Raw genomic sequence first — 11,601 nt, 5'->3', positions numbered from 1 at the left:
ACTTCAAATATAACTTCAAGATTTTTAAATCTTCATAGAACTGTGATACAAATAAAAAAATGTATTAAAATGTTTCATACAATTCAAATATTGACTTGGACGGATAGACTTAGACACAAATACCTTCCTACTATTTCACTATCCATTAAAAGAAACCTTACAAATATTGATTCAACATACCTGAAAAAAAGCAGAAAGCAGGACTACCGTACATAAAATCTGCAAGCTGGCCATTTCATGGATTCTTCAACTATTACTTGAGAGTTCTCTAAAAGACACATTAGCAGTTGTTTTCAGACCAAAGGAATAGGTTTGGAAAGTGTTATGTTTACTGGTTGATATGGGCCGATCCAAAATGATAGAAAACTGTAAGAAGATATCGGGTGGAGGACACTTTCCCTCCCAATAATGGAAACCTATCTGACTTTTTGTTCCCAGAGAAAGCAAACTTATAAGAAATGGTAGAACTCTCATTGTGCTCTGGGGTATTGTAAATGCAAGGATTATAAAAGACTATCAACTGTCATACACAAAAGGGCATTAAAAAAGAGGGCAGAAATGTATGAGTACAAGAGGGCAAAGGTTACAGAAGAAGACTAGATTCCCAGCAGAAGTAAACACTACGGCAGCAGGAAGTGAAATGAAAACTTTTTGTTTTGGGCTGTTGACAGGGTTCTAAAACTTACAGAGGAAAGATGAGAAGTACATAGGGGATTTTTCAGCTTGTGGGGCATGATCTGATTTTTTACATTATACCTGATGGTAATAACTATCATTTTACTGTGACAATAGTCGTACATGAAATGTAAAGCTATACATTCCTTTTCTTTTGATACGTTTAAGGATCTCTTGTATCCCTTATGAGTGTCTTTATGTAACATTGGAAAGAAGAGATGAGCAACATGTGCCTAGGAAACGTTCTACATCTTTACTTTAATTCTTCAATGCCTCTGCTCAAGAATAATATCATCTACTATCAAATACGGTGAAAATAAATTCTTATGTATGGGTACAAGTCACATATGGCATAATAAACCTGTCAGAAGAGAAATAAGATATCTATCACAATTCTATATGTGCTAACTAGTTAAAATAATTTTAAGTTTAATTATTTTATGTTATATAATGGAATTTCATATGTAACAGTTTTTTAATTTCATGTTATGGGAATCACTTCCTTTACAAGAAGTCAAAGGCATTTCTGGACAGAGCAGTAAGTTCAAGCTTCTGGGCCCCCATGCAAAACCTATACCTTGGCTCCTCCAAATCACGCAATTTATAGTACTGCGGTTCTTCTCTGTGTTCGAAGGACTATTGGGCTCCATCAGGCACTAGGGTGCTCATGCAACTGCAACCTCTGCCCCCCTATAATTACCCTCCGGCTCCAAGATATTTCATACCCTGTGATGATGACCCACAGAGCTGTGTATAGAATACGGGTTGAAGTTAACAGTAACTTTATATTATTAGTGCACTACAAACACCATCCACTAGAAGCCTGTGTCTGAAATACGTAACAAAATATAGCCTGCCGTAAATAGCAACCTATACTTTACACCGTGTTCCAAATTATTATGCACATTGGATTTAAGTGTCATAAACATTTAATTATTCGTTTTTCAATTAAACTCATGGATGGTATTGTGTCTTAGGGCTTTTTGGATCATGGTAATCAATCTCAGACACCTGTGATAATTAGTTTGCCAGGTGTGCCCAATCAAAGGAAAACTACTTAAGAAGGACGTTCCACATTATTAAGCAGGCCACAGGTTTCAATCAATATGGGAAAGAAAAAGGATCTCTCTGCTGCCGAAAAGCATGAAATAGTGCAATACCTTGGACAAGGTATGAAAACATTGGATATTTCAAGAAAACGTAAGCGTGATCATCGTACTGTGAAAAGATTTGTGGCTGATTCACAGCACAGACGGGTTCATTCAGATAAAGGCATAATGAGGAAGGTTTCTGCCAGACAAATTAATAGGATTAGGAGAGCAGCTGCTAAAATGCCATTGCAAAGCAGCAAACAGGTATTTGAAACCGCTGGTGCCTCTGGAGTCTCGCAAACCTCAAGGTGTAGGATACTCCAGAGGTTTGCAAGAGTGCATAAAGCTATTATTCGGCCACCCCTAAACAATGCTCACAAGCAGAAACGGTTGCAGTGGGCTCAGAAATACATGAAGACTAATTTTCAAACCGTGTTGTTTACTGATGAGTGTCGTGCAACCCTGGATGGTCCAGATGGATGGAGTAGTGGATGGTTGGTGAATGGCCACCATGTCCCAACAAGGCTGCGACGTCAGCAAGGAGGTGGCGGAGTCATGTTTTGGCTGGAATCATGGGGAGAGAGCTGGTAGGCCCCTTTAGGGTCCCTGGCGGTGTGAAAATGACCTCTGCAAAGTATGTAGAGTTTATGACTGATCACTTTCTTCCGTGGTACAAAAAGAAGAACTGTGCCTTCCGTAGCAAAATTATCTTCATGCATGACAATGCACCATCTCATGCTGCAAAGAATACCTCTGTGTCATTGGCTGCTATGGGCATAAAAGGAGAGAAACTCATGGTGTGGTCCCCATGTTCCCCTGACCTCAACCCTATTGAGAACCTTTGGAGCATCCTCAAGCAAAATATTTATGAGGGTGGGAGGCAGTTCACATCAAAACAGAAGCTCTGGGAGGCTATTCTGACATCCTGCAAAGATATTCAAGCAGAAACTGTCCAAATACTCACAAATTCAATGGATGCAAGAATTGTGAAGGTGATATCAAAGAAGGGGTCCTATGTTAACTTGTAACTTGGCCTGTTAAGTTTTTTTTTGATTGAAAGAGCTTTTGATTTCTGTAAATATGACCTCGTGATGCTGCAAATTCAACAAATTACCATTTTAGTTCTCTTTACAACCTTTAAAATGTTTTGATCTCTGTTGTGCATAATAATTTGAAACAGTGCATTTTGAGTTTTTTACTTCTAAAAAAAAATCTGTTATCATTAGGAAATTTGTTCAATAAAATTTGCATTATACTCCAACGGTTGAAGATTATACGGACTGTCATTTGCATCGACTATTTAGGAAAATCAGCGAAAAATAAAATTTACATAATAATTTGGAACGCGGCGTACTCGCAGCTCATGGGAAATTTTTAATTCTCTACAGCCCTGAAGGACTCGTATTATGTCACTCCCAGTTATAAAAGGAGCAATTGTAATAAGATTATATAAATGAATAGCTATGTATGAAATTCCCTTATATATTTTTCTCATTTCTGTGAAAGCAGGGTGACAATAAATATGGATTCTGAATAGAGAAGATCTGCCTAGAATTCAGTAATAAATCTCACTCTCATGACAACCCCTGGAGTTGTCATGGTAGATAAAAATCAAACTTCACATAAGAGGACAAATAATATTTTTGATAATTTATTTTAATCTTACAGGGAAATTCCATATTAAAGAAACTTTCTCATCTGGAACATTTATTACTGATCCACGAGATAGCTTATAAATGTGGGACTAGTAGATGTTCCACAAGAATGGGGGGTTTCGTGTCCCCCATTTTTTATAATCAGAATGGGAGGACAGGGAGAATATAAATGTAACACTCTTCTATAGTCTAGAAGCCTGGGGCTGTCATCTGCGGCCCGCGGGACACAGAGCCACTAGTACAGACTCTGCTCCGGGACTCTGGAATTCCCTGACATCGCTGTCCACATATGAACAACGATGTCTGGGGCTTCCCCAGAGCCGGAGTCCCGTGCTGAGCCGCTAGTATATGCTTTGCTCCGGGACTCTGTGGAATTCCCTGACATCGCTATCCATATATGGACAGTGTGTCAGGGTTTTTCCCAGAGCGGAGTCCCGGGCATAGCGCTAGCATCGGCTCTGCTCCGGGACTCTGTGGAATCTTCTGACATCGCTGTCCATATATGGACAGTGTGTCAGGGTCTTCCCCAGAGCCGGAGTCCCGTGCAGAGCGCTAGTATAGTCTCTGCTCCGGGACTCTGTGGAATTCCCTGACATCGCTGCCCATATATGGACAGTGTGTCAGGGTCTTCCCCAGGGCGGAGTCCCGGGCAGAGCGCTAGTATCGGCTCTGCTCCGGGATTCTATGGAACTCCCTGACATCACTGTCCATATATGGACAGTGTGTCAGGGTCTTCCCCAGAGCGGAGTGCCGGGCAGAGCGCTAGTATCGGCTCTGCTCCGGGACTCTGTGGAATTCACTGACATCGGTGTCCATGTTTGGACACACGATGTCTGGGGCTTCCCCAGAGCGGAGTCCCGGGCAGAGCGCTAGTACAGGCTCTGCTCCGGGACTCTGTGGAATCTTCTGACATCGCTGTCCACATATGGACAGTGTTGTCAGGGTCTTCCCCAGAGCGGAGTCCCGGTCAGAGCGCTAGTATAGGCTCTGCTCCGGGACTCTGTGGAATCTTCTGACATCGCTGTCTACATATGGACAGCGATGTCTGGGGCTTCCTCAGAGCTGGAGTCCCGGACAGAGCGCTAGTATAGTCTCTGCTCCGGGACTCTGGGGAAGCCTCTGACATCGCTGTCCATACATCGACAGTGATGTCAGGGGCTTCCCCAGAGCAGGAGTCCCAGTGATGTCAGGAGCACAGCTGGAGTCCCAGGAAGAGCCTGCTAGCGCTCTGCCCGGGACTCCAGCTCTGGGGTTGCCCCTGACATCCATGTCCATATATGGACAGTGATGTCAGGAGCAGAGCTGGAATCCCAGGCAGAGTGCTAGAAGCGGCTCTGCTCTGGGACTCCAGCTCTGGGCAAGCCCCTGACATCACTGTCCATATATGGACACTGATGTTAATGGCTTCCCCAGAGTTCCAGCGCAGAGCCTATACTAGTGCTCTGCCCCGGGAGGATCCCCTGACATCACTTTGTATGGACAGTGACGTCAGGGGCTCCAACGCTCTGCTCTGGCTGGGGATTCCACTCCTAGAGGGAGCCCCAATGGAGCTATCTGCTTGGGGTGTGTGTGGCATCATGTGCAGAGGGCACTATGGCAGCATTTGCGGAGGGCACTGTGGCAGCATCTGCGGGGGGCACTGTGGCAGCATCTGCGGTGGGCACTGTGGCAGCATCTACGGAGTGCACTGTGGCAGCATCTACGGAGCGCACTGTGGCAGCATCTACAGAGGGCACAGTGCCAGAATCTAAGGAGGGCACTGTGGCAGCATCTACAGAGGGCACTGTGGCAGCATCTACAGAGGACACTGTGGCAGCATCTACAGAGGACACTGGCATTATCTAGGGGTGTGTTGCATTATCTACAGAGGGCACTGTGGCATTATCTACAGAGGGCCCTGTGGCATTATCTGCAGAGGGCACTGTGGCAGCATCTACAGAGGGCACTGTGGCAGCATCTTCAGAGGGCACTGTGGCAGCATCTACAGAGGGCACTGTGGCAGCATCTACAGAGGGCACTGTGACAGTATCCACAGAGGGCACTGCGGCAGCATCCACAGAGGGCACTGCGGCAGCATCCACAGAGGGCACTGTGGCAGCATCTACAGAGGGCACTGCGGCAGCATCTACAGAGGGCACTGAAGCAGCATCTACAGAGGGCACTGCGGAAGCATCAACAGAGGGCACAGCGGCAGCATCCACAGAGGGCACTGCGGTAGCATCCACAGAGGGCACTGCGGCAGCATCCACAGAGGGCACTGTGGCACTATCTAAAAAGGGGCTGCCCAATCTTGACATCTGTATCTGCCAAACACTGCTAATTGAGCCGCCGGACTGCATTTAGCGTCACTTAAACTGGAAAACTGGATTGTTGAAATAAGCACGTGGAGAATTCTCTCAAATTTTAAACCTAGCGGTATTATTATAGTAATGTAGTATTATCATTATAGTAATTTAGTATTATTATAGTAATATAGCGTTATAGTAGTTCAAATAACGAATTGATTAACAATCATTTTGTATTGTATCAAATTTTAAAGTAATGCGGCCCGTCAACTTCCCATTTTTTCTATATGTGGCCCACTTACCCGGCCGAGTTTGAGACCCCTGGTCCAGACTCTAGACAATAGAGATACTGAAACAGTACAATCTTACTGAAACTTAGGTAGTGTAACTTATATCGAGGGTGAATTTATTTGTGATATACTGTAACATAGGAAGAAAGAACCTATTTGTAATGTACTTCTGTCCTGAAGAAAATTGATCATGGCTCAGAATTATTTTGCTATAAATTGTATTGTATTGTATTTTGGCTGTAAAGCATATTTCCTTCCATATTACATGGAGTGTCTCAGCAAATAATGTAGAAACATGTACTATAATAGTGTTGACTTTAGGATTATTCTAAAGAACATTTTCCAACATTAATATTCTTCTAGGTCACTTTACAGTTTTCAGGATCTTCAGATATTCTGGGTCACCACATGACCATTACTAAATGAATGCCATTGCAATCCACTTCTTTATCTTGATGTGTAGGAGATGTAGTAGTAGAACTTAAACATAGCAAGTGCTTATAAATGGGCATAACTACAATATATGGGTCCGGTAGTAAAATCAGGAATGGGCCCATGACGCTAAATTAAATTGTAGTGATGCAAACCTGCAGCATAACTACTTTTACGTTAGTAGCAATGAAAGATGGATATTATTGTCTTATAGCAGATGAAGATATGGCAAAATGTTGCCTATTGTACTTAGTTTGCCAACTTTTTACATATACTACATCACAAATTTTTTACTTAGCGTGATATTTCTGGTAATAATATAATATTTCTGCCTAAGAAACTGCTGTGGCCTTAGTAGAATGGGTATGAACACCCTCCGGAAGAGGGAGACCCCTCTGTCATAGCAGGTAGCAATTGCATTCTTAAGCCACCGAGCAATAGTGCACTTAGAGGCTTTAGCTCCTTTGCTAGGTCTACCGATGGTGATAAAGAGATTATCTGATCTCCTGAATGCTTGATTCCTGGACAAATAGATACTGAGGTGTCTATCTATGTCCTGGGTCTGCAACTTTCTGTCTTCCTTCAAGACAGGTTCGGTACAAAAAGTAGCCAAGTCAATATTGTGATTCATGTTTTGGAAGGACAGATTCTTTGGAGCGATGGATGAGACTGTCCTGAGTACCATATTATCCGGTCCAATGAACAAATACGGTCCCTTGGCTGATAGAGCCTGGATCTCACTGACCCTTTTAGCCGATGTTATGGCAATGAGAAAGGATACCTTGAAGTATACAAAGCAGAGATTTGTATCATGAAGAGGCTCAAACGGTTGCTCACATAGTCGATTCAAGGCCAGGGGCAGATCTCAGACAGGGAAGGAATTCAACTTCCTCTGTCTCACTTTCTGTACGGCCATAATAAAACGTTTGATTGAAGGTTCCCTCACCCTGCCTCCACAGCGACCTGTCAAGGCAGAGATTGATGAGATCAGCCCCTTCATACGGGATGGCATCAGACCTCTGTCAACTTGAGCTTGGAGGAACTGTAAAATATCTTTCAACTCTGGGCACCCTGGAATCCTATCTCTGGAATGGCACAATTTATCTTTAATATTGGTCTGGTTTGTTAAAAACTTCCTAGACTGCACCGAGGTGGAAATTACTGACTTAAGAGAGACCCTTGGCTTTCAATAGGGTGCCTTCAATAATCATAGTGTCAGGTGGAAGACTTTGACATTCTCCATAAGCAAGATGGCGCAAGAAGAGCAGGGAAACCCACCCTCTGTCCGAGAACACTTATCTCGGATCTTCCCCTGTCTTGATGAGCGCCGCATGCGCTGTAAACGCACGCTGCTGCCACACTGAACTCTGCTCCCAACACACTCACTGCACCGAACGCTAAGCCTGGAACCGAGAGATGCAACAAACAGCTAAACCGGGGAGGGAGGTAAGACAGGGAAGAAAACAGCCAGGTGGTACCAGAGGTAACATAGAACCCTGTAGAAATAAATGAACCCTATCTGAGGGTCCGGAGAGAAGACCCAGCACCCACCTATCACAGCGGGTAAGAAGAAAAAAATACAAGGGTAGAAGGATGAGGCTGGACTCTTATAGTTGGTAAACTCATAGTAAGCAGGGAGTTAACCCCAAATGTGTGTGCTGCTGTGAGGACATACAGGAAAATACTTTTAAAAAAAATAATCTTTTTTTTTTTGTGTCCCCATATTCTGAGAGCTATAACTTTAGATTTTTTTCTTCCATTTTTCTTCCATTTTTTTGTAGGGCAATCAGTAGTTTTTTTTTTTTTTACTATTTTGGGCTACATATGTTTTTTTATCAAAGTGACCAAAAGCAGCAAATCTGGCATTGTTTTTTTAAAAACAAATGTTTTTTCTTGATTTTTTTCCAATCACATTAGAGCGGAAAAATAATGTGTTGGTGTCCAATAGTAAAATAGTAGATTTTGACTGAAAAAAACACTTTTTTTTTTATAGTGTTTACCATGAAGGAAAAATAATGCATCCTTTTTTACAGTATGGATCGTTACGGATGCGACAATACCACATATGTGTAGTTTGTTTTTTTTGTTTAAGAGAGATACATATATACATAGGTATGTATAAGTTGAGGTAGCATGTGGACAGCACTCCTGTCAGCAGATAAACACCAGTTCAGGTACAGTCAGAACGGACAGGTCCACTCCGACCAATGGATACAGCAGAATAAATCAATTCTCCACAGAACTTTTTATTTAGTTATTTATTTATATTTGGGGGATAATAGAGCATTAAATAATTGGGAAAAAAGTGTTGTTTTTTTTATATGTTTTAACATTTTATTTAACTTTTTTGACATTTGTTTTTATTTAGTTTCACTAGTGGACTTGACAATGTAATCTATTGATTGCTGATTTAAAACACTGCTATATTTCTGTATTGCATTGCATTATGCCTGTCAGCATAATGCTCACAGACATCCTTTTAGGCCCTGCCTCTGGAAGGGCCTAATAAAAGTACAAAGTTTGTAGTCCTTGGGGCTTTATTAAGCCCCTGACTGGCATAAAATATCCATCAGCACCCCACGATCACATTATAGGGGCAGCGATGGGGTAACAGAGGGAGCACCCCCCCTCTGTCTAACCGCTCAGATGCTGCAGTCGCTATTGACTCGACATCTGAGGGGTTAAATGGCCAGGATCAATGTAATATAAAGCTGTAATTTGCATACGATGGTACAACTGCAACTCCTGCACCCGCACCATCCCGGTGACCATAGCTCATAACCTTCCCGGTTTCTCCCCGTAGTCCCGTCGTCCTGGGCGGTCCGAAAAATGTCCCGCTGGACGCCGCGGTGCCCCGGACACTCCCTGTGGCCAGCCATGCCCCCCAATGACGTAATACCTGTCCCGTGAGCTGTCTGCGCCAAGCTGCAACATGTCACTGTGACGCTCGGCGTAACAGCGTTCTGGAGCCAGGGAGCAGAGCGTTGAGGCAGCATGCACCAAGCGGAGCAGAGAAAAAGAAAACAGACACAGGAGGACAGTTTTGAGTAGAGAGTAAACACTAAACAATTTAGAGCCTGGGAACGCTAGTGTTTCTAAAATCATAAAATCAATGACATTATTTTATGATTTTAGAAACGCTAGTGCCTCCAGGCACTGTCTTTTTAAAGTGTATATAAACGTTTAACAAACTTCTAACATGTCATAGTGACATGTCAGAAGTCTTTATTTGTTGGGGGTCCGAGCACTGAGATCCCCACCAATCGCTAAAACGAAGCAGCTGAAATGCTTGTGTGAGCGCTCAGCCACTTAGTTTCTGTTTGGCTTTTTCCGGAAAGCAGATGTATCGGAGCACGGGCCCATATACTTTCTATTGAACCCGTACTCGGATACATTGATGTGCGTACAAGCGCTGCACCCCCTTCAAAACAGCTGATCGGCGGGGGTCCCGGGAGTCGGACTCCAACCCATCAGCTATTGATGGCCTATCCCGAGAATAGACCATCAATTTTTAGGGATTGCAAAACCCCTTTAAAGGGGTTTTCTCACAACCACATGTATCGCCTATCCACAGAATAGGGCATACATGTGTGATTGCTGGGGGTCTGACCACTGGGCACTCTATGAGCATGGAGCGCTGGTGCACTTGCTCGACCATTGCTTCATTAATTTTTATGGAGATGCCGGAGACAGCGGTCCCCTAAGTCCCTAGAAATTAATGGAGTGCAGGCCACTTCGGGGGAATTTCGGTCCCCAGTTCTCATCGCTGGGGGCCCCAGTGGTCGGACCCCCAGCGATCACACATGTATCCCCTATTCATGTGTTTGTGGGAAAACCCTTTTAATTTATATGATGTTTCAGAAGTTCATTGACGTCTAGTTTATATTGCGGTGCAGGGGAGAAGACAGAAAACTGCTGTAGGTGACTATAATATTTGTTATTTTTCATATTACTAACTTCATTTTTTTGTTTTGCAGGTTCCGCTGGACCGTTTGGACTACATCATAGATTCGTTGCACTACTTCGATGATTTATGTCTTTGTTTTTTTAAAATAAAATGGTGAAAGAGGGTTCTGTGGGGGAGTTCTCATTTCAATAAAAAAAATATTTTCTTATGCTTCTGTGTTTTTTTTTAATACTTTAATAGCGCCTTAGTAATGGCAGTAGTCTGATTGACAATGTCCATTACTAAGGTGGGTCTTAGTGTGAGCCAGTAAAAAGGCTAGCATTAACCCCCCATTATTACCCCGTACCCACCGCCACCAGGGGTGCAGGGAAGAGCCGGGTATGATCCAGTACCCGACCATCTGTAGTGAAGGTCGGGCACTTGGGCGGCGGCAGGCTGGTATTACGAGGCTGGAAAGGGACAAAACCGGTGGCCCTTCCCAAACTTGTAATGCTATGCAGCTGCTGCTGCTGCTGCTATGTTGTATGTGGCTGGTTATGAAAAATAGGGGGGAACCAACATCGGTTTTTAAAAAAAAAACAAAAACAGAAAACAAACAATAAATAAGTGTTAGCCAGTAAAAAGTCTAGCACTAACCAACAATTATTACCCCGGTACCCACCACCACTAGGGGAAGAGGCAGGTACGATCCAGTACCCGACCATTTGAAGGGATGGTCAGGCACCGGGGTAGCCGTAGGCTGGTATTATCAGGCCAGAAAGAGACAGAAAACGTACTTCTGTTCTCGAAGGGTCTGTGGACCCACTGGGCCGTACCGCCTTGGCGGTAAGGCAGCTGGCCAACAGGGCGCAGGTAAATGTCTATAGTTCGTATAGGTACCTGTGGCAGCTTGGACAGCAGCAAGGCAGGCTCGGATGGGACTAGGCAGCAGGTAGACATCAGGCGAGGTGATGCAGGGGTTTCTCCACCGCTGGGCTTTATTTACAGCCCGTTGGAGGAACCTTTAGTTTCATATGCAATTTGACTGTCTCATCACCAACACTGTGGGGGACAGTCATTTGCAATTATTTAACATTTCAATCTCTGGACCAGGGACTATTACAGTTTCTCCTCGATTATATAATGGGGGAGGCCAGACACATATATCCTTAATAATCCGGAGCAGTTCAATTCAGACATAATTTGTCATAGTGTGCCAATTTAGGGGACTTTGGCGCAACGTCATTTTTCATCTAACATTGTTTTTAATAAATAATTTAATAATAA

The sequence above is a fragment of the Rhinoderma darwinii genome, chromosome 7, assembly GCF_050947455.1.
Source record: "Rhinoderma darwinii isolate aRhiDar2 chromosome 7, aRhiDar2.hap1, whole genome shotgun sequence".
NCBI classification, from domain to species: domain Eukaryota; kingdom Metazoa; phylum Chordata; class Amphibia; order Anura; family Rhinodermatidae; genus Rhinoderma; species Rhinoderma darwinii.
The sequence above is the reverse complement of the archived record's forward strand: the minus strand, read 5'-3'. Positions refer to the sequence as shown.